General features: G+C 40.8%; 1 long non-coding RNA gene across 1 annotated transcript; it reads left to right on the top strand.

Moving 5' to 3' along the window:
* The first annotated feature begins 430 nt into the window (after window positions 1–430).
* Window positions 431–21,016, top strand: LOC123001410 (uncharacterized). The gene is made up of 4 exons (XR_006410274.3): window positions 431–1,007; window positions 13,374–13,440; window positions 18,866–19,005; window positions 20,851–21,016. It is a non-coding gene; the product is annotated as an uncharacterized LOC123001410 (long non-coding RNA).
* Window positions 21,017–24,338: the final 3,322 nt, after the last annotated feature.

Consider the following 24,338-nt stretch of genomic DNA (forward strand, 5'->3'; position numbering starts at 1 on the left):
GATTTGGGCTATTACGTAAAAAGATACTATGAACATTCCTGTATAGGGTTTTGTATGCACAAAGTTTTCATCACTCTAGAATAAATACCCATGAGTGTGATCACTGGGTAATGTGGTACACATGTGTTTCACTTGGTAAGAAACTGCAAAGATGTTTTCTAGAGCACTTATGCCGTTGTCCAGCCCCACAGCCAAGTCTGAGAGATCTGGCTGGTCTTGATCTTTAGTTCTTCAGGACTTAGTATTGTTGGTATGTTTTATTTTAGCCATTCTGATAGGCATGCAGTGGTCATATTTTGATTTTGAACTTCTATCCTCCACCTGATCACATTTATCATTATTTGTTTTCCTATCTCCAAAACCTGCATGAATCATATTTTCAGAAAGGATGGGCTGATGGAGACAGGATGATTTGGGTTTGGGTGGACAGATAACTCTTTTCCAGACTGATGACCTGAAGAAAGAACTTCCAATAATCACCGTGGATTTTACAAGAAATTTCTAAAACACAGGTCTATTCATTACCTATTGCTACATAACAAGTCACCCTAAAACCTAGTGGCTTGGAACAACAAAGGTGTCTAGGCCAGTTCTGCGGGTCAGGAATGTGAGCACGGCTTAGCTGGATTCTCTGGCACCTGGCCTTCTGGAGGCTGCAGTCCTAGCAAAGCGTGACTCAAGATCCACTTCCCGGTTCACTGAGGCACTTGGCAGTCTTCAGGCTTTGCAGGCTGTTGGACCGAGGGCTTTAGTTCCTTGCTAGCTACTGGCTAGCGGCTGTCCTCAGTTCTTTGCCACATGAGTCTCTTCAATGTGGCAATCTGCTTCACCTCTCTCTTTCTCTCTCTCACACACATGCTCAAAGGAGATTGCCCAACAACGTGAATAATAGGACGTGGCGATCATTAGGAGCTGCTGGTGCTGCCTACCACAGCAGGTGTTGAAGCTTGACAATCTAGATGGAGCAGAGGCTACTGGAGAATTTCCCTTGAAGCCATCTTTGCAAGGTAAGCGTAAGTTTTACTTATGGAATGATTGTTTATTTGTGGTAATTTGGGGAAGGAAGACAGATGGAACATATGGGTTCCCAAACTGCAAATACCTCTTGGCACCACTGCTATAAGATATAAACAAAAGAATCCCTCTCCTTCTGAGAGTGAGTGCTGTCACTTAAAGAGGCTGAACAGATAAATTTAAGAAGGTAGTTGACTCTCATCTCTAGACTTGAAATCAAGAGGCTGGGACAGCACAATTAGGCTTCCACAGCAAAACAAAACTAATATCAGAAATCCACAAATTCAGAGAGCCAAGGTGAGTCTATTCTATGGCCCTTTCTCAGATGGGAGGATAGAAACCATGTGGACAGCCAGAAGCAGGCAGCATGGAAAGTTAGTTTCAAGACCACAAAAGAACAAGTCTTGGGCTCCCCAAATCTACCATACCGTACCAATGGCCTGGGGAAGCCTCCTAAGAAATTAAACTAGAAGTTAAGAAATGTTTTTTTACTTTGATTTTTTTAATTTGTTTTTAATTTAATCTAATTTAAAATTTTAATTTTTTAAATCCAGTTAGCATACAGGGTTCTATTAGTTTCAGGTGTACAATATAGTGATTCGACAATTCCATGCATCACCTGGTGCTCATCATGACAAACGTGCTTCTTAATCCCCATCACCTATTTCACCCATCCCTCCACCCACCTGCTTTCTGGTAACCCTCAGTTTGTTTCCTAGAGCTAAGAGTCTGTTTCTTGGTTTCTCTCTCGCTCTCTTTCTCTCTCTCTCTTTTTCCACTTTGCTTGTTTGTTTTGTTTCTCAAATTCCACATAGGAGTGAAATCATATGGTATTTGTCTTTCTCTGACTTATTTTGCCTAGTATTATACTCTCTAGCTCCATCCATGTTTTGCAAATGGCAAAATTTCATTCTGTCTTATGGCTGAGTAATATTCCATTGTATAGTTATACCCCATCTTCTTTATCCATTCATCCATTGATGGACCCTTGGGCTGCTTCCATATCTTGGCTATTGTCAATAATGCTGCAATGAACATAAGGGTGCGTGTCTCCCTTTGAATTAGTGCTTTTGTCTTCTCTGGGTAAATACCCTGTAGTAGGACTGCTGGGTCGTAGGGTAGTTTTTTTTTCAAATTTTGAGGAAACTCCATACTTTTTTCCACAGTATGGCTGCACTAGTTAAGGAACACTTTTCAAAACATGTATTTGTACAATATATTCATATTGCTAGAAGGAAACACCAGAATCTGATTAAGATTAGTTATCTCTGGAAAGAGAACTAAGGGGTCTGTGCCGAGAGACAGACTTGCTTGTTAACAAAGTATCTTTGTATGCTTTCTCAGTGTTTCAATGAACATGTATTTCTCCTTCCATTTGAAGACAGTATTAAAAACACTCTTAAATCACTCCTAAAGCAAAGATAAAGAAAATGGAAGCGGCAAATCACCTGGAAAATAATGACAATGAGGACACTTTTTATCAAAAACCTATGGGACACAACTCAAGCTCTAGTCAATAGAAAATGAATAACTCAAAGGTGTATATTTCTTTAAAAAGAGCTGAAAATAAACTAAACATGCAACATATAGAAAAAACAAAACCAAAATAAACCTAAATAGAATAGGAAGAAAGAATTCATGAATATGAAAATAAAAAGAAAAACTCCTCAAAAAGAGATAAAAACAGCTGATACTTAAAGTTTGATTAACTCTGGCAAGCCTAATTATGGATAAAAGAAAAATGAAAGCATAATGTTAGGAATTGGAAAAAATATATGTATGAGTATAGGGTTTCTTCTTGGGGCGATGAAAATCTGGAAGTGGATAGTGGGGATGGTGACATAAACTTTGTGAATATACTAAAATTGCTTTTAGATCAGTAATTAGAGTCAAACTGCAGCCCTGTTTGACCATACAGGTATGCCCAGGCTTCATAAGTAAAGAGGTATTTCACAGAATAGTTACAGTTTCTAGCAAAAATAATATCAGCAAGAACAGGGAAAACAAAAAGATGCTTGGAAATGAATGTTGAGTGTGCTGAACAGAATATAAGGCTGGATACAGAAGAGTTTGTTGATATGGGACACTCTCCTATAACTCATCACTTAACATTCTGCAAGGACACCTGAGACTGGTCTTAATATATTGCTGGAATAATTCCTGGAATCTCAGGGGGGAAATACCCTACTTTAAATTAGGTGGAGGTGCCATAATTACTCTAGTAATTGAGGAAGGGGTCAGGTGGTTCAAAGTAGGCCTTGCTAGACTCTATTTATAAAGACTGTAAGACTCACCAGCTGATTATGGTGCCCAGGAGGGCCTAGAGGACACACTCTTTACTAGAACAGTAAGAATTCTCTAGAAAGGGGGTCACTAAGAGCATTAAGAACCTCAGTGGTGACTGTCTCTTGTAGGCTGGGGTGGCAGCTATGGAAATGAGCTCCCTCGTGACAATTAAGGTGAGGGGATCCTGAAATATCAGAAGTCAAGTGACAGCATCCAAGACAATGAGAGGCAAGGTGGACATAGTTACCATACTGCAAAACCAGAATGGAAGTGGAGGCCTTAATCCTCCAGGATCTGTAGTGAAGGCTGAGAGACCACAGTGTTCCTAAGGGTGAAATAGATGGATGGGTAGTTATTTAGGTAGTTTTAGATCTATATAATCTAAAAAGGTCACAGGTGAAAGATGACTGATGTCAGCTGTTGCAAAAAAAAAAAAGTATAATCCCTCACACTGTTTCCAGACTTGAACCTATTCTCAGGCCTAGTGTCCTTTGACAGCAGAGTGCCTTGTAGAAGGACCAGGCCAACACCTCAGGTATACTGCAGAGATTTTCCCAATCCTGTCCCCCAAAGGGACTCCAGTTACAGAGTAATTGCACACTGTGAAAAAGGCAATACTCCTTTTTTGGATATAGGATCTGAACTGACACTGGTCCCAGGGGCCCCAAACACTATCATGGCCCCTGATTAAAGTGGATCAATCATGCAGAGGTCAGGTACCAAGCTGAGTTCTGGTTCAAGTCTGTGCCACAGTGGGTTGCGTGGGCTCAGGCATCTACTCGGTGGTCATTTTCCTCATTCCATCAAGGATATCATCCAAACGCGTGTAATTTTCAGCTAACAGAATCATGAGACGGGTTTCCTGACATGTTGTGAAAGCATCAGAACGATAGGAATGACCAAGTGAGAGCCTCTGAAACTGCCCCCGCCTGGGCCAAGAGAGTAAATCAGAAACAGCACTGCATCTTGAATATAATAGAAGAAACTAGGCCAGTCTTCAAGACTTGAAGGATGCCAGGATGGCTGACATCCATGATTCCATTCAGCTCACCAGTCTGGACCTTGCAAAAAGCAAAATGGTGGTAGACTGTACAACTGAACTAAGTTGGAAGCTCCAATTACAGTTCCTATACTGAATTGATGTCTTTGTCAGACTGATCCCCAGATCCCCAGGTCAATAATACGCAGCTCTTGATATGGCAAACTCATTCTTCTTGACCCCTTCAGGAAAGAAGATCCAAGTAGTAGGCAAATCTACCTTTATTTGGAACAGACAGAAAAAGGCATTGATGATTTTGCCCGGAGTGGTATTTATCTCCCATTCTTTATCATACTATAGTCTGCAGGAATCTTGACTGGACACTCTGCCAATATCACCTGGTCCACCACGTTAATAAGATCAGGTTAATTGGACCAGATGGACAGGAAGTGGCAAGTACTCTGAATGCCAGACACATACACTCCAGAGGTTGGAAATCAATCCCACAAAGACTAAAGGGGCTGTTGCATCAGTAAAAATTTTATATATCTAGTGGTTTGAGGATTTCCGGAACATACCCTCAAAGATGTAGAGGTTCTTGCAATCCCTCCCATGCGCACAAAAGCAGCACGCTAGGTAGGCTGCTGCAGATGTCGGAGATAGCCTATGTCTCACTTGGGAATACTTCTCCAACCTATTTATTGGGTGACTCAGAGGTCTTGGAGCAAGGGAGGGCTCTACGACGATTCAGTCTGGTATAAGCAATACTCCCTTCGGATCAGTGACCCAGCTATCCCACAGTGCTAGAGGTATCTGCCGTAAATAAGAGTGCTGAGAGGATTTTCTGACAAAGCCGCAATAGGAGAATTACAGCATAGACCTCCGGGTTTCTGGAGAAAGACTGTGCTGTCTGCAAAAAGCAGCTCCAGGCATACTACTGAGAGGGCTCATCAAGGAGCTACGGAACCAGAACAGAGCTGTCTCTAAGCTGGGTGTGGTCAGACCCAACAAATCATAGGTTAGGGTAGGATCCTGTTTCATAGTAGAGTCACATGTCCTTGAAGGCAAATTCATCAGTTTGCCTGGGCAATGTGACTGCGTTGTAGGTATCACAAAATAGCAAATTAACTGTTCAGGGAGTTTTACAAACTGTGGTCTTATCCCATTTAGTTTAGTGAAATAAATTATTTTGATGTATTCATTGGATGCAAATAATTCCTTAAAATTAGTTGTTCCATTGCCTGTTAATTGTTTTTGTCTTTCTCGAAAATCTGTTCCCTACCTTAAAAAATTATGTATTTTAAAAATCCTCCTATATACCACCCAGCACCTGTTAAATAGCTTTGTTCTTTATGTGTTGATTTAAATCCGTTTCCATCTTGAATTTATTTTATGTGTAATGTGATGTAGGGACCTATTGTTTTTCCAAATTAATAGTAAATTTTTCCACCCCTTAGCCTTTCCTTTTCCCCAGTAATATGAAGAATTCCCTTCCTAATATACTAATTTCTCAAGTATACATGGTTCTGTTTCTGGATTCTCTATAATGTGCAATTGACTTCCTGTGCTAATAGTTCTCTGTTTAATTATTGTGGTTTTATATTACTTCTTGATATCTGGTATGATATTATCTCCTTTGGTGTTCATTTGTTTATGTGTGTTGTATTTTTGGAAGCCTATTATTGTGTAGTTTCTCTTCCAAGTAAAATTTTAATTGAAATGTTTATTGAGATAATTATAGATTCCAATGCAGTTGTAATAAACAATACAGAGAAGAACTCATGTACATTTTACCCAGTTTCCCCTAAGTAGCAACATTTGTAAAAGCATAATATGTATAATACCAAAACCAGGAAATTGATATTAATACAATCCACTGATGTAATTTGGATCTCCCCAGCTGGGTTTACTTGTATTCATTTATGTGTCTATGTGTGCTTAGTTCCATACAATTTTATCACATGCATGGGTTCATGTGAACCACACTCAAGATAGTGAATAGTTCCCAGGCAATTATTCCTCATGTTGTCTTAAAAAAAATTTTTTTTAAGATTTTATTTATTTATTTGACAGAGAAAGAGAGAAAGACAGAGCGTGCATGAGCGGGGGAAGGGACAGAGGGAAAAGGAGAGGGTGAAGCAGACTTTCCGCTGAGCAGGGAGCCCCATGCCTGACTCCATCCCAGGACCTTGGGATCATGACCCGAGCCGAAGGCAGACGCTTAACCAACTGAGCCACCCAGGTGCCCCTTTTTAAAAAAATTAAGTAAACTCTAACCCCTACATGGAGCATGAACTCATGACCCCCAAGATCAAAAGTCACATGCTTTCCCGGCTAAGCTATCCAGGCATCACTCATGTTGCCTTTTTATAAATATACTACTTCCCTCTGGCCCCCATGGTGGCTATTAACTGTCTTCTGTTTCAAAAATGTCATTTCAGAAGTGTTATATCAATGGAATTATTAAAGTACGTAACCTTTGGAATTCGAATTTGTAACTTTTTTTCACTCAGAATAATGCCCTGTGTATTTATTCAATGTCTCTGTTTCAATAATATGTTGCTTTAATTGCGGAGTAGTACTCCACAGCATGAATGTACTGAAGTCTGTTAAAACTGTTCATCTGCTAAAGACAACTGGACTGATTCCAGTTTGGGACTATTACCAATAAAGCTGCTATGAACATTCATGTACAGGTTCCTGTATAAAGATAAATTTCCATTCCTCCAGAAGAAAGGATCAAGAGTCTAGTCTCTGGCTGGTAGGGTGATTAGGTGTTTACGTTTGTAAGAAATTGACAAACTGGGGCGCCTGGGTGGCTCAGTCAGGTAAGTGCCCGACTCTTGATTCTGGCTCAGGTCACGATCTGGCTCCTGAGATGGAGCGTCACCTCGGGCTCTGCGCTCAGTTGGGAGTCTGCTTGTCTCTCTCTCCCTCTCCCTCTGCCCCTCTCGCTTGTGCATGCATTCTCTCTCTCTCTCTCTCAAATAAATAAATCAATCTTAAAAAAAATTGACAAACTGTTTTCCAGACAGGCAGTTTCATTTCACACTCTCACCAGCAATGTAGGAGTGATTTCTCAGAGCAAAATCTTTTAAGCTTGAAGAAGTCCAATTTATCAATTTTTTGTTTGTTTATGGTTCATGCTTTGGATGGCAACTCTAACAACTCTTTCCATAGCCCTAGGTTCCCCAATTTTTTTTCTTCTTTTTTTAAATAGTTTTATGTTGTATTTTTCAGCTGTGACTTTTTGCAGTTAAATTTTTTTAAATTTATTTATTCTTCTTATTTTTATTTTTATTTTTTTTAGAGAGAGGGAGAGAGGGAAGGGAGGAGCAGAGGGAGAGGGAGGGAGAAAATCCTAAGCAGGCTCCACAGGCAGTGTGGAGCCCTTACACGGGGCTTGATTTCACAACCCTGAAGTCATGCCCTGAGCTGAAATCAAAAGTTGGATGCTTAACAGACTGAACCATTTGGGTGTACCTTTTGCATTAATTTTTGTATACAATATGAGGTTTGGGTCAAGTTTCACTTTATATTTTGCCTGGGGATGTTCAATTTCTCCATATCATTTGCTAAGAAGACTACCCTTTTTGGGTTGTTTCTGCATTTTTGTCAAAAATTAGTTGAGCATAGGGGCACCTGGGTGGTTCAGTCAGTTAGGCATCTGCCTTCAGCTCAGGCCCTGATCTAGGGATTGAGCCCCACATTAGGCTTCCTGCTCAGCAGGAAGTCTGCTTCTCCCTCTCCCTCTCCCTCTGCCTTATCCCCAGCTTTTGCTCTCTCTTTCTGAAATACATAAAATCTTTTAAAAAAATTAGTTGAGCATATTTGCATGGGTCTACTTCTAAATTCTCTATTCTGTTCCATTGATCTATGTGTCTATCCCTCTGCCAATACTACACCATGTTGGTAACTGTAGCTACATATTAAGCTTTAATATCATATAGAATGGTTTCTTCCATTTTATTCTTCTTAGTCAAGATAGCTTTAGCTATTTTATGTCTGTGGGATTTTCCATATAATTTTAGAATGACTTTGCTGAGAATTTCATAACAATTACATGGAGACTCTTGAACAATTTTGGGAGGAATGATATCTTCAGTGTGTTAGGTTTTGCAATCCATTGCAAGGTGTGTCTCTCCATTTATTTAGATCTTCTCTGATTTCTTTCATCAGAATTTCATAATAATCAGATCCTACACATGTTTGCTAAATGTATACCTAGGTATTTCATTTTCTTTGGAGAAATTGCAGTGGTATTGTATTTTAAATTTTGGCTTCCACGTGTTTATAACTAGTACGTAGGAACATGTTTGGTTTTGATATGTTGATCTTGTGTCCTGTAACCTTGCTGAATTCACTTATTCGTTCTTGGAGGTTTTCTTTTTGTTCTTTGTTTGTTTTTTCCTTTTCCTTTTTGTTTTTGTTTTGGTAGATGCCTTGGGATTGTCTACGTAGACAATCATGTCATTTGTAAATAGAGATGGTTTTATTTCTTCTTTTGTAACTGGTATGTCTTTTATTTCGTTTTCTTACCTTATTGCACTGGCTAGAATTTCCAGTACTATGTTGAACAAGAGTTGTTTGAGTGAAGAGACATTCCTGCTTTGTTCGTGATCTTAGGGGGGAAAACATTACATGTTTCACCATTAAATATGATGATAGCTCTAGGTTTGGGGTAGGCTTTCTTTATCCAGTTGGGCTATTTCTGCTCTATTTCTTTCTTGGTGAAAATTTTTATATGAATAAGGATTGAATCTGTTAAATGCTGTGGAGGGGAAGTGATATCACCTGACATGATCATATAATTTTTAACTTGTTGATATGATGAATTATGCTTATGTATTTTTAAATATTTAACCAGTCTTGCATACCTGAAATAAATCCCACTGTGGTCATAGTATATAGTTATTTTTACACATTATTGGATTTAGCTTGCCAATATTTTGTTGAAGATTATTGTGTCTATGTTCATGAGAGATATTGGTCATTGTAATTTTCTTATTTTGTACCATTTTTGTCTACTTTTGGAATAATAGCGGCCTCATAAAATGAGTCAGAAGTATCCCCCCACTTCTCTTTTCTGGAAGAAATTTTGTAAAGTTGATGTTAATTCTTTAAATATTTGATAGCATTTTCCAGTGAAATCATCTACATCTGGGGATTTATTTTCTGGGAGCTTTGAAATTATGAATTCAATTTCTTCAATGGCTAGAACTATTCAGATTATATATATCATCTTCATTGAATTTTGAGAGTTTGTGGGTTTTGAGGAATTAATTTATTTCTCCTAAGTTGTTGATCAGTGAATATAAAATTACTTAGATTATTCCTTTATTACCTTTTTAATGGCTGTAGGATCTGTAGTGATATTCCCTACTTCATTTTTTATATTGGTGGTTTGTCTTCTTTAGATTTTTGCAGTTTACTAGAGGCATATCAATTTTATTGAAATTTTTAAAGAGCCAGTTTTTTGTTTTGTTCTCTTATTTTCTTATATTCAGTTTCATTGACTTCTGCTCTCTATTTTTCCCTTCCTTCTGTTTTGAGTTTATTTTGTTCCTTTTTTGGTAGACATTTAGTGCTATTAATCTTCCTCCTAGTACTGCTTTATTGGCATGATATGTTGTATTTTCTTTTTACTCAGTTCTACTTATTTTCAAATTTCTTTTGAGACTTTCTGTATGACCCAAGGATTATTTAGAAGTGTGTGGTATAATTTTCACAGGTTTAGACATTTTCCCTTTGTCTTTCTGTTATTGATTGCTAGCTTGATTCATTATAACCCCAGAACACACTCTGTATGATTTCAGTTCTTTTAAATTTATTGAGATTTGTTTTATGGATAAAGATACAGATTGTTTTCATGAATGCTCCATGTGCAGTTGAGGCAAAAATTTGTATTATGCTGTTGTTTGGCAAAATGCTCTGAATGTCAGCTGGAACCTATTGGTTGATTGTGCTGTTTAGAGCTTCTATATCCTTGCTGATTTTTTTCCCCAGTAGTATTGTTGGTAGTTGAGAAAGGGGTGTTGGAGTCCCTAGTTATAACTGTGGATTCCCCCAGAGAATCAGTTTTCATCCCTTAGGGAAAACGTTTCCCCCATTGATCTAAAAAAGAACTTTAGTAAGGCTTATGTATACATGTTCCAGCTCTTTCTCTGGTCTCTGATAGGATTATAGTTCTCTATCCACTCTGAAATTAGGTGAGAATACATGATTTGCTTTAAGCACTAGAGTGTAACTGGAAGTGCCATGTGTCACCCCCAGTGGGAAGCTCTAAGAGTGAGTACACGAGTCTCCAGCTCTCTTCCTTCTGTTCCTCTAATTCTGGAGACACAGGGTGTGCTAGAGTCTCCAGTAACCAGAATGCCTGAGTGAAAACAATGGGCAGGGCTTCCCTCAAATCTCAAAGTGTGCTACATATGTTAGTGAGAAATAAACTTGTGCTGTGAAAAGCCACTGAGATTTGGGAGGTGTTTGTTACTATGACAAAACCTACCCCATCCTGACTAATACAGCAATGGATGAGGGAAAAAGTCAGAGGCATAAAATTAACTCTTCTCATTGTAATTTAAATTTAACTAGTCCTCACAAGGAAAAATTCCAGTAAATTTTTAAAACATAATTATAATACAACTTTTCCAAGTTTATTGTTTGATATTTACCTTCTTACTTCTCTTATTACATATTAAAATTTAAAATGTATATAAAACAAAGGTTCACTACTCTAGAACTCTAGGTTAGAAATTTAATTCAAACATAGACTGACATGGAGGTAAGTGTTTGGGTTGAAGGGAGACCTGCCAGCATTCTCTGAAGGCTCAGTGCTTTTCTCCACTTTCTTTGCAAGGCATATGGTAATAGATCATGGATTTCATCACCAGTGAAAAAATAAAATTATGTGTTTATTGGATTCGTGTGACCTTTTCCTCCAACAATCTCAGGACACTGAACTTTCAGCACATCCATTCCTTAAGTAATTTTAACATGCAGAGAAGATGAGAAGGTCAGACAATTACAAGAAGTCTGCTAGCCAATGTCAGTGGAATGCATTAGATGTCAGTAGAGTTCCTATTTCAGATATTAACAAACAGGACACAAGGCAGTGTAGCCGTGGTGAGGCAAGAGGCATGCTGGGAAATATGTAAATAATGCCTGGGAATTGGGCAGGTCAGCCAACCCTCTCAGAGAGAATAGGGAGGAAGCAATAAAGAGCAAGGTTTTCAAAAATAAATATCTAGGATTTTTATCAGTAAACCTACCTACTACAGTATCTTCACTCGCATTCAAATACTTCTTTTTCTTGTATGAATTCAGCCATTTGTAAAAGTAGGAAAGTCTTTTCCATCTGCTCCATTAATGACTTTTGTTTGTTTCACTGCACAAACTTTTGCAGGACTTTGTGAAGTTTGTTCTTTTGTTTTTGTTTTTTGTTTTTTTTTTTTTTGGTCTGATTTTCTGTCTTAACCACTGGTACAACTTTTAGTAATGAAAATGGGTTCAGTCCAGAAAACAACCACTGCAAATATTACAGGGGTAAAGGGATTTGATGTAGGAATTAGGGCTATGTACATGCCGGGGAGCTGAGGGAGGGAGGCTCTAGATACTGCAGGGAAACATCAGAGAAATAGTTCACTAATGACTTCAGCCTGAGGATCTGGGGTAGGGTGGGGAGCTATTGTCAGCAAAAGCCCAAGAAGCCATCACCTCTAGCCACTATGTCCTGAAAAGTACAGCTTAGCTTTCTAAATCCCATGCAAGTTTCTCTCATGGCAGAAATCTAACCCTGAACAGAACAGAAAGGACATTCTGGGAAACACAGTGGCCAACCTTGGAAGGGAGAGGTGGTCCTGTGGAGATGTCCAGAGCATCTAGCACAGTCAAGTGCACAAAAAAAAAAAAAAAAAAAAAAAAAAAAAAAAAAAGAAAAGAAAAGAACTCTTTATTAAAAATAGGGTTTGCTTCTTTTTTAATAAAGATTTTATTATTTATTTGAGAGAGGGGGAGGGGAGCACAGAGGGAGAATGAGAAGGAGAAACAAACTCCTCACTGAGCAGAGAGCCTGATGTGGGACTTGATCCCAGGACCCTGAGATCATGATCTGAGCCAAAGGCAGATGCTTAACTGCCTGAGCCACCCAGGCGCCCCAGGGTTTGCTATTTTAACTGATAATTTGGTGTGCAGGCTAGTGGTAGAATAAAACCAAGGAATTGGGTGAGTATATTTTTCTTTTGTGAAGAACAAAAGACCAGCTGATATATTTATAATTTCTCCTGAAATTATCTCCATTAGATTTCAGAAGTGTGTTTGCTACAAAGAGAAGCTCTAATTTTAACGGTCAGGGCAGCCCCTTGGCTTTAATGTCTTGGTGATCAAGGCCAGGCAATGGCAATGTTTTGAGCCATGTGTTGTTTAATAAAGAAATGAATTAAAGCTGACCTCTTCTTCTGGTTCTAAAGCATAATTTGGGTCTGAAGCATGAAAAATTCTGTACACTGTTATTTGCACTAGAACTGAAAACTGGCTTGCAGTCAAAGTTTAGAAAATGAATACGTGAGCCTTCAAACTATTTATCTACAAATAATATAGCGAGAGGCCCCAGATAATTGTCAAAATGAAGTTTAAAACAAGCAGAAAGAAAGATTGCAAGCTTTGATTAAAGATTCTGGCGGCATTTTGGTTTGAGGTTCCCGGAAGACAGAAAAGAGGCCCCTTGTGGCTTAGAACAGTGGGGAGAGTTAATAGAACTGGGACATGAAGAATAGTAGGGAAGCTGTGGTGGTAGAGAGGAGGCTTGCAAAGAGGCTACTAGAACAATCTAAACCGTAAGTCAGCCAGGTGAACATCCCCGTGACCAGGTTCTGTCATGGAGCAGAACAGAAATGTGGTTTAGCTCGTTCTAGGAATGAGGACCAGCAGAAGGCTTGCTCAGTTGTATAATTCCTTCCCTCCCTCCCCAGTTCACTCTTGAGTATGGATACTACCTGTTTAATTTAATAACCTAGCTTTTAGCCATATTCTTAATAGAGAAATCTGTTCCTTGAACAAAACCCAAACAGCATTGCTTTGTGGCTTCTTTCCCGTTTAGGAGCCCCCTTTCCTCTCGGATGATGTGGAACTCTACTATCACCAGGTGGCAACTCACAACTTTGCAGGTGAGAGAAAGAGCAGAAGAAAGTTGGGTCCTTTCACGCACGGAGCAGCACTGTAATCACAGCTGTCTTTGACATTAGAGCCAGAACTTCCGAGACAAAAGGTATTTCGGATTTGGGCCTGCTTGCACAGGTTCTTAGAAAATGACGCCGATAGTTTCTTCCAAGTGTTGCTCTTAAAAATCGCAAATGTTCATTCACTGTAACTGTAGCTTTCCCAAGCCTGTATTTTCTCTTTTAAAATTCCTGTCAATATTGAGAAAGCTGACTAGAACTCGGTGCATATTATCTTCATCGTTATAGCATCGTTGAATCGTGACCTGTTCACTAAAAGAGGATTTAGCAACGATCTGCTTACAATGAGAAGCCCACCACCCCTCCCCTCAGCGCCGTTTCTACTACACTTTGCTGCGATAGAGTTTCAGTTCCAGTCTCCTATGACACAGAAGAAGAAGATCTGTCTCCCAGGGACTCTGTAAGGATTCAAGGACATAACACCCAAAAATGACTAGTATGGTGCCTGCCACATGGTAGGCACCATTTAAATGAAAGCTGGCCTCCATACGTGCAATGTAGGTGATAGCAGGAGGGATGGCTGCCATTTGTTGAGCTATGGACTGGATGTCGTACTCACTGGTTTCCTCCCTAAAACAGCCCAATAAGGAAAATGAGGCTCCAATACTAACTTGCTCCAGATCCCACATTCAATGTGTGGGTGCCCTGGATATCCAAGCTCTGGACTTACGAACCTTTTACCAGAAGGCCATCCTGGCCTTGATTCTTCAGCCAGGTAGGACACCCCACCATATCTCCCACAGCCTTTGAATTACTTGGGGGGCTGGACTCTTATGGGAGAAGAAATCCTGTGGTTTTCTTGCATTTGGTTTTTGAAACTACAGTGCAACCCCAGCAAGCCCTGAAGGTTCAGACTGACTGGGAAGGGCAGGCTTGGGGTGGGGGGCACACACTGAAAGGGGGCCTGCCTTTCTCCTAAGGCGCAGGGGTCGTGAGGCCATAGCCTTTTGTATGATACATGCGAGAATACACAAATATGAAGACATTTTTAAAAAACTACTCTTATTCTGAAACTTGATGTGCAAACGCATATCCCCGTGGCTCTTGTCTCCCTGGATTTTCCTTTCACTTGCATAGCAGCCCCTGACGGAATCCTCTTTTGGTTCCTGACTGTTTCTCCAAGTCCCATTAAATTCTGGTCCCATCTTCCAGAGACTTATCTCTTTTCAATGGGTACTTTCTTCTAAACTGCTGCCTACTTTTTAGGAGCTCAGTTTCCAAAATCACTGAGTGAAAAGTACTAATGCACCCCTGGATATGCGGATGAGTAGGAAACCGTTAGCCCAAAGATGCCTAGAATCTCATACAGAGGCCCCAACTTCATCACCCCAAGGGCACCTTCGAGACCAGTCTAGAAGCGCCCATATCCAGAGACTGCTTCACCTAACATCTTTGACACCGTAAGACTGGTCCCAGAACCTAAAGAGTTTTAGGTGCTTTCTGATGGACTTAGACATGCCTATTTCTTAGCAAATGAAAATCGGTTTGAAAACAATTCTACTTTGATTTTTCACAATGGAAAAGTGAATCTGAAGATTATCTGGTGGATTGTCTGCCTTCTATCCTTTTGTTTAGCAGTAGAGCATTGTGGATCCCTGGCTTCATACAATCTTCCCTCCCTCCCTTCCTGCCCGCCTCCCTTCCTTCTCTCCCTCCCTCCCTCACTCCTTCTCTCCCTCCCTCCCTCCTTCCTTCTTGGGGCATTTGCTTAGTATCTCTGAGACTCCCAGACCTTTTACGCGTATATCTTAGGAATTGAATATCTTTTCTCTTTCTTAAAGGGATCCCGTAAGGAAGCTTGGGCCTACGACAGAGGAATCGATTAAAGCTTACATTAAGGAGCCCTCATCACCTGAACACGCTCCTCCATTAGGGGTTGACCCCCTGGGGATCTGTAAAAACTTCTTGGTCAAAGAACATTAAGAACAGTTTTCCTCTTGAAAAGATCCCTTTACTCTTTCTTATTCCAAGTGTGTGAAATGTTTCCTAAAATGAGAAAGGTTAAAGAAGTTATTTGTAAATGGACTTTCTGTATATGACTGATACGAGTTAATAGTACCTTGCTTCATATTTTGTATTAGTCAGCAGTCTCCAGAGAATCAGAACTAAGAGAGAGAGAGGAGCGAGTTCTATTCAGATCCTCCATCGACTGCATGAGGCTCACCCACATTAAGGAGGACAATCTGCTTTACTCAGCCTACTGACCCAAATGTTAATCTCACCAAGGAAGCCCCTCACAGACACACCCAGAATAATGTTTGGCCAAATGTGTGGGTACCCCATGGCTCATTTAAGTTGACACATAAAATTAACCATCACAATATTCCATTACTGATCACATTTAATCAGATTAAACTTCATTCTCAGCCTCTATGAAGGCTTTTACGAGCACAGCTATTAGTTATAAATTTTTAAACCCTGGTTTTTTTTTTATTGATTCTGATTCAGTGTCTCTATCAAAACATCCTTGGCCATGTACTTCAGACTCTTTTCAAGATTTGGGTCATAGACATTTAAAAGGAAGAGAAAAGCAACCCTTGATATCCAGGAGCTCGCTCAATACTATTTTCTAGGACTTATGGTTACGAGCTGGACTTGGCATTTTTCTATTAAACATGAACAATTTCACAGAATGTCAAAATCAGACCACTCTATAATCCTCATAAACCAAGACAAAAAACAACAAACCACTCTCAAATCATGTTTGAGCACAGACTAAAACGTGAACTCTGTCTAAACTGTAAAATGACCAAACTATCTCCCTGCCCTGGCTAATATGAATGATTGCTTCTTTCTTAACAATGATAGATTAAGCCTCACTCTGGCCTTCCCTCTTTCTAGATAAGACTTATTCAGATACTCAGCCATAGAATTACCCCCATTTCCTAACAGCATTCAATCTAAAGCCCCACTCCCTTAAACTTTCCTCAAACTCTATGAGTTCTTTCCGACATTTCTTACTAAGTTGCCCTAGGGCTCCCCACGTTATGTGTTCTCTCTTGCTGCCTTGAGTAATAATCCAACACATTCCATTATAGGTGGTCCTTGGCTGAAGGGCATTAACAAAAATGGAACTCTGCTGAGATTCAGCTGAAGCCCTCCCCGCCATTTCTCCCATCGTGTATGTTCTTCCTCGCTGCAACCTGTAATCACCCCATTTGTTCAGCAACATCTGTGTTTCTGGTAGTCTTTGGAGGACATTGGCCAAAGCACGATTCAATCAATGATGACTGTCGACATGCTGACAGTGGCCAGCTTTGAATTTATGTTTTCTGAGAGTAATCCATGCAGTTAAAAGAATAATCATTTCAAACAATCATTCTCATTTTATATGGTAGAGATTCTCCCCAAAGACTGTTTCTTGAGTTGACCTCAAGAGGGCAGGCTTGAATAAAAGATATTTCCATTTCTAAATTCTGAGCTTCTGAAAAGTTCTCTTTGTTATGAAGAGTTCAAGTTAGAAATGATCTTTTTCTCACCCCATATTGGCTTTAAAAAAAATCTGCCTTTGTTTCTTCTGTCTTTATTTTTTGCATTATTTCCTCAAGGCCCAGAGATTTTTCTCTAGTTTTTTGTCTTAAGATACCAAAGCCAGTTGTAAGAATCTGGAAGCCTCTTAACATGGAGATAAATGGAAAAAGAGCTACATTTAGGCCAAAAATGTAATAGCATGGGATCAGGGGTGCACATCCTTCACTGCTCCTAAGAGAAGGCTAAATATTATCGGTAAGACCTTAATTACAAGAAGACTTAGAATATCAGATCTAAGTCACTATCATGTCTAGGGTAATTTTACACTGAATTATTGGAATGAATTTATTCACTGTCCTAGTATGCCACAAAAAAGTGGAGACTAATGCAGGAATCCCAACCAGTGGGTCTGTAATACGGTGTCTAAAATTCTCCCCAAAGAAGTTAAACAATGTTTTGATTCAATTTGGTCTTTAAAAAAATACACTATTTTCTCCCTTCTCCGAAGGTACCATAGCATGGTAGTTAAGGACATAGGCTGGCCAGACAAACTCAAGTTCAAGATCTAATTCCGCCGCTTACTGGCTGTGTGACCATGTGCGTGTTACTTAACCTCTCTGAACCTCATCGGTAAAATGAGGACAACATCATTCACAGGGTTGACGGGAAAGTCAAACCAGATCATGAATGTAAAGCCCTTAGCACAGCTGAATAAATGACAGGTTTTATTACTATTTTGAGAGAAGGAGGAAGGGGTGAGGTGAGTAGTGTCACAAAACATACTATGAACCGTTACAACTCCAACAAGATGAATAAAAATGTACTGAGTTTTTAAATGTATGTATGCGGTCAGAAGACTCCCACAAGTGGTCAGAAGACCCAGGTTTTAGCACTGACTCTTCTAACGACTTGGGAAATCTGAGGCAAATTATCTCATGACTAGGACTCTGTTTCCTATTCTGTATCTGTGACCACAAATGTGAACCAAAGATCAGGAAGCATTTCCTGAATGTTCTATGCTGCATAAGACTCCTCAGACCCTCAGATGATTCTGGGGCTAGGATGAGGGTGGGTAGGGTAGGGTTTTGGAAAATCCCAATAATAAGCCTGATTGAAATCCCCATCAGCCTGACAGGCTAGGGGCTCGGAAAAGATTAAATTTATTTATTTTTTATTTCTAAAATTTTTTTTATTATGTTATGTTAGTCACCATAAATTTAATTTAGAACAAATATAATTATTTACACATGTAATGACTGCAAATACCCACTCATTCAAGCACACAGATAGATTTATTTTATATTCATTCTACCGCCTTGTGGGCTTTCAAGGAGTAAAGAAGGACGTTGGCTTTTCAGTGTATTTGGTGACTCTGCATAGCTGATGGAACATGGGCAGAAAAGTGAGAGAATTCTAAACCTAATCTGGACATCTGGGCGCCAACTGGTAACAAAGATTTGATGTCAGATTCACAGGAGTCTAAGGAAATACCCGGATCTCATTGAGATCTTCTGGTATTTTTATTTGAAGTAGATGCTGGTACTGAAGGCAACTCACCTGCCGCTCCCACCGGACTTCTCAAAAGAGATACTAACTGGGGACCAATTGATGGGCTGGAGAGTACCTGCCTCTGTCACGGTCTTCAGGACAGAAAATGCCACTAGCCTAGAGTCACGGAACCAAAGGAGGAAGACGATTAGTCCTTTGCTATAGAAGGAGTAGTTTCCACTAGGAATTAGGGATACTTTTTCTTTTTGAAATGTTGTCAATTTTGGAGTCCTTTAACAAGGTTTAATATTTAAAGCCACCCCTTGAGTTACCCAATCCTCACCACCAGGTTTGTTTTGTTCTTTTTTTTTTTCCTCTCCTCCTTGATTTGTAGACTCACAATTCTGAATACTAAATTATCAACCCAGGAAGACAGTGAGAATTCATTGGACATTGAACAAACCAAACTTCTTCATCAAAATTAAACTACAAGTGAGGAAGTCACCAAGAAGTGCTGTTCTTTCCCAGGAAAAGGTATGTCTCAATAATGGCAGTGGACACTGGGGGGCAGTAACACACAGCATATGCAACTTGTTTTCTTGAACCTTACTAATTAAATCTAATTAATTAAATGTTGGTTTTCTAAGTCTCCACTTTAAAAAGAAACTTCTCCAATAGTTTGTTGTTGAAGGGACATTATACAGATATATGTGTCCAAAACATTGTTCATTTGGCCCTTCAGTCAATCAGAGGATCTGATTCAGTTTGTGAATTCAGTTTTTACTTTGACGATTGATAGGACTTTGCAAATTACATTGCCTTTTTACTTCTTAGACTCCAAATTAGGATAGATTGTTTTTTTAATTGGCTTGTCTCATTTTCATGGTAGAATCACCAAAAATTGTCCTCGACTGTTTATCTCAATGTTCCTGAATCAGAACATTCTCATTTGAGAGGCGTGGGCTAGCCTGGGCTGAGCACAGGTTCTGGTGGCTTCCTGGTCAGCTCTGAGGGGCGGGGCTAACGAGTGCTTGGGGCAGCCGCAGGGGGATGGAGCTTTGCTCTGCGGTTCCGCCTGAGAGGTCACCTTGAGAAGGGGCTGCAAATGTACCATGGAGACGAGCTTGAGGTGATCTGGAGCTGCCTGTGCTTTGGGAACCACAAGCCCAGTGCCAGTCTTCTTCGGGGCCTGGACAAGATGCAAGGTCCAGCTGAGCCTTCTGTAGCGCTGGCTGGAGCAGGACGGACGAGGGCATTTACCCTCTGGTTTTGCTGTCCCTGAGAAGACCTGGGGCTCTTTCAGGGTTTCTCCAATGCCATGGCCACCCTCATCATCAACCACCTGCCCCTGGCTCAGCTTTTCTGACTCTAGGCACTAGGGGCAAGGAAATCACTAAACATCAACCAGAAATAGGGGAATGCCAACGTCTCATGCCTTTGGAAAGCTACTGGGCGTCTTTGTGTAACTGCAGGAGAAAAAGAAATCCTCAATTTCTAAGATCCTGCTTGTTAATAAGTATGTAAGCTGCAATTTTCTCATGGAAAACAACTATTGTTTAGTTAACTGTATATAGCAGTCATAGGGCGTGGGGACTGTCAGCACTGTTCAAAACGTATTTAATCTTTATAATGATCCTATGGGGTAAGGGATCATGATTATTTTACAGATAGGGACCTGGGGTACAGAAATGTTCAATGACTCAGCCAGAACATAGTAACTATTAAGTATTCAGAGCTGGGATTTGAACATGGGTGGTCTGGTACTGGAATTCTTCTATTAACCATTCTGTTATCACACTCAGAATGAAAACTGCAGCTCCCTGCTGTGAATGAGGGAAAACTCTTATTTTAAATTTTCATAATAAATTATTTAAATGCATATATCATAAATTATCAGAACAAAATGCTGTTTTACAATGAATTGCTTAACTCTTCTTTGAAATTTATGTTGGGATTTTTGCCTTTAATTGTTTCAATTCTACTCCCTGGTTAGAGAAACTTAAAAAAAACAAACAAACAACCAAAAACCCTTTATATGCCTCTACTAGAAATCAAACATCTGAGAAAAATCACATCTTTGTGTTACCTTTTTAGCATTTGGGATATTTAGCATCTAAACCAAGAAAAGGTCTTCAAGAAGTGCTTTTCAGCTGCTTTAATATTATTGAATGTTACCTTGATTTAATAAATATTCATTATGGGTGAAAGGTACATCTATCGGAAATACTTGTACTATATATCATTGTAGGAAAATAAATTGTATGAATTTGTAAAGATATGGAAAAATTTACAAACTAAAATATATTTTAATCATTAATGTGTTTTTAAATCAATGAGTTTCCTTTTTTTTTTTTAAGATTTTATTTATTTATTTGACAGAGAAAGAGACAGCCAGTGAGAGAAGGACCACAAGCAGGGGGAGTGGGAGAGGAAGAAGCAGGCTCCCAGCAGAGAAGCCTGATGCAGGGCTCAATCCCAGAACGCCGGGATCACGCCCTGAGCCGAAGGCAGACGCTTAACAACTGAGCCACCCAGGCGCCCCATAAATCACTGAGTTTCTTAACAGGTTAGTGTACCTAAAAGAAAATGGAGTGGTAATGCAATTATCAAAATAACAAATTCAGGATTTTTTTTAAGATCTTATTTATTTAAGAGAGAGAGAGTGAGAGAGGGGAGGGTCAGAGGGAGAAGAAGACTCCCCACTGAGCAGGGAGCCAGATGCGGGGCTCGATCCTGAGACTCTGGGATCATAACCTGAGCACCTGAAACTCTGGGATCATGACCTGAGCCAAAGGTAGAAACTTAACCAACTGAGCCACCCAGGTGCCCCACAAATTTAGGATTCTTAAGGGAAAAGAGCTAGTACTGTGGACCAGGCAACATGCTAGGCACCTTCACCATTACCGGATTTTAGCCTTCTAGAAACTCAAAGAGGCTATTTTATTATTTCCACTTTACAGGTGAAGAAATGGAGGAGGGTGAGGGAAATCAGGTAACAGACTTTCCAACTAGACAGCATTTGAACGTGTCTACTTCCAAACTCTAAGCAAGAAATCAAGGAATGGAGCTTGTCCACTGTAGTTTATAACAGGAACGGGTTTTTTTGTCACATAAAAGCTGGCGTAAAAGTGCCTGGTTGCTGGCGTTGCATCCTGGCTCAGTGACATAGGCGCCGCAGTGCTATGACGTCCCGACTTTTCCTCGTGGTTGAGAGATTCAAGGAAGGAAGGGCACGGGAGATGTAGGCAACACTCACACCCCAAATCCAAAAGCTTAGCTAGGAACCCATAGCTGACTTCCACTTCCACCCCATTGGCCAGAACAGGGCTGCAGGGGGAGGAGGAGGGGGAGGATGGTGAGGAGTCAAAGAAGCCAGGGAAGTGTGTCTCCACAACGTTATTGTGTTATTTGATGGTAGGTTCCTGTGCGCCGTGTCTGAGTCATGGGAGTTAAATGAGCAGCTGCTCCGAGCTCATCTGGGGGGTGTGGACTGTGATGGAACAGGTGAGTAGTCACGTGCGCCTGGCTTCCTGGTCGCCCTTGCTCCTGTCAGGACAGCCCCGTCCAGGTGCCAAGGAGGACAAGCCGGTAAGCGCTGCCACCTCTCGCCCGAGTTTCCCAACGAGCTCCTGTGTGTAGCACGGTGCTCTAGGGCGGTGGGCACTTTTTGGATCGTTCCTTTTCAAGTGGCCACAGAAAGAACATCAGTAACAAGTCAGAGTCCAGCTTTAGAGTCTAGTCTAACTTTGGCACCCACAGAGAGATCTGGAATAAGCCCCTGGAGCTCTAAGAGCCGTTGTTTTGTGATCTGTCCAGGCTGGGGATAGTTTTCTTGCCTATTTGTTGAGACTGTAGAGTGTGCCGTAAGTGCTCTCATCATCTCCAAGGTCTCATATGAAGTAGGAAGCTATTGCTGTTCCTAGGTGCAAACGCGTCCTCTGGCTCCAAGGACTGTTGTGAAGTCTTAGACCCTGAGGCTATAAGATCCCAGAGGGCAGAGCTGTGTTGCCCTTTTCTGTCTCCCAAAACCAGCACGATATTGCGACTAGTACGGACTCAGTAAATGTTCATTCACTGAGCGGCTAAGTGGGTGAATGCCTAAGACTAAAGAGTGCATGAAAGATCATCCTGCAGCAACTGAGCTCTGGCCTTGCCTCCGCCTTCCTCCTGGCACATCTAACTGGCTCTGGAGGTCACTGCCGGGGTGTCCCAAAGCACCCCAAGTCCTGGTAGCTCTCTTCTTCTTCAGAGAACTGGGGACGCTTCCTGTTCCGGCTGCCATGTCTCTCCTCCAGCCCTTCAGCCTGCAATCTGTCTCTTGACTTGCCCTCACTCTCAACTTCCTACCCTTTGAAAGGTCTTTGTTTGCTCCTTCTGTGAGGCTGGGGCATGAGGTGCGCCTCAGCCACCACATGGCTCTGCCAAGAGCTGCGGCTCATTCAGAGACTCGGGGTTTTTTGAGAAAGCGTGGATGACCAGGCGGGGCAGCCTTACTTCTGTTCCCGCGAGGGTTTAGTCCGATCGGGCTCTGAGGCAGAGATTGGCTCGATGCTCTCAGAGACTTCCGACCCATCTCAGATGCCCTCACGCACCCGGCTTTGATGTTTTACAACCAACTGCCAGCAGCTTGGAGAGTTTCTGGTTCCTGAACTAAAGAGCTGGTGTGGATTATTAGACAATAATAGCTTGTGTTCAAATAAAGCACCAAAAAATTACGCGTTTAGGTTGGATCGGAAATTATTTTCCACTTTTGTCATCAGTTTGCTTCTGTCACTTCTAAAATAACATCTTAAGGGGTGCCTGGTGGCTCAGTCGTTAGGCGTCTGCCTTCACCTTGGGGCGTGATCCCGGCGTTCTGGGATCGAGCCCCACATCGGGCTCCTCTGCTGGGAGCCTGCTTCTTCCTCTCCCACTCCCCCTGTTTTCTCTCGCTGACTGTCTCTCTCTCTGTCAAATAAATAAATAAAATCTTTAAAAAAAAATAACATCTTAAGATACAATTTACATATCATTTAATTCTGTCATTTATTTATTCGATTTATTTATTTATTTGAGAGAGAGAAAGCTCGTGTGCTTGTGTGCGCGAGTTGGGGGAGAAGCAGAGGGAGAGAGAGAATCTCAAATAGACTCCCTGCTGAGTGCAGAGCCTGATGCAAGGCTTGGTCGTACAACCCTGGGATCATGAGCTGAGCCAAAACCAAGAATTACACGTTCAACCGACTGAGCCACCCAGGCACCCCTCAATTCCACCATTTTAAATGGCCAATCCAGCGGCTGTTAATATATTCACAGTTATGCAACCATCACCACAATCAATTTTAGAATGTTTCAGTTACTCCCCCTTCAATAAAACCCTTACCCATTAGCAGTCCCTCCCCTTCTCACCCCCGTCTTGCTCCCCCTATCCCACCAACCACCATCCCTAGGAAACCACTAATCTATTTTCCATCTCTGTAGATTTGTCTATTCTGAACATTTTGTATAAATGAAATCATGTAACACGTGGTCTTTTGTGACAGGCTTCTTTTACTTGCCATGATGTTTTCAAGGTTCACCCACGTTGTAGCGAGTATTAGCAATTCATTCCTTTTTATTGCTGACACATCACATTTTACTTATCCATTGATCAGTGGGAGGATATTTGGGTTGTGCCTATTTTTGGGGTTATTATGAATAATGCACCAGTGAACGTTGGAACAAGTATGCGGGCAGATGTTTTCTACCTAAGAGCAGAAGTGCTGTGTCATATGACAAGTCTATGCTGACCCCTTTGATGAACTACAAGACTGTTTCCCAAAGCAGATGTACCATCGTAGAGTCGTTTCTAGCTCGGTGGCATTGTTAGCACCCGAACAGAGATGGGCATC

This window comes from Ursus arctos, unplaced genomic scaffold (genome assembly GCF_023065955.2).
Source record: "Ursus arctos isolate Adak ecotype North America unplaced genomic scaffold, UrsArc2.0 scaffold_18, whole genome shotgun sequence".
Taxonomy (NCBI): Eukaryota; Metazoa; Chordata; class Mammalia; order Carnivora; family Ursidae; genus Ursus; species Ursus arctos.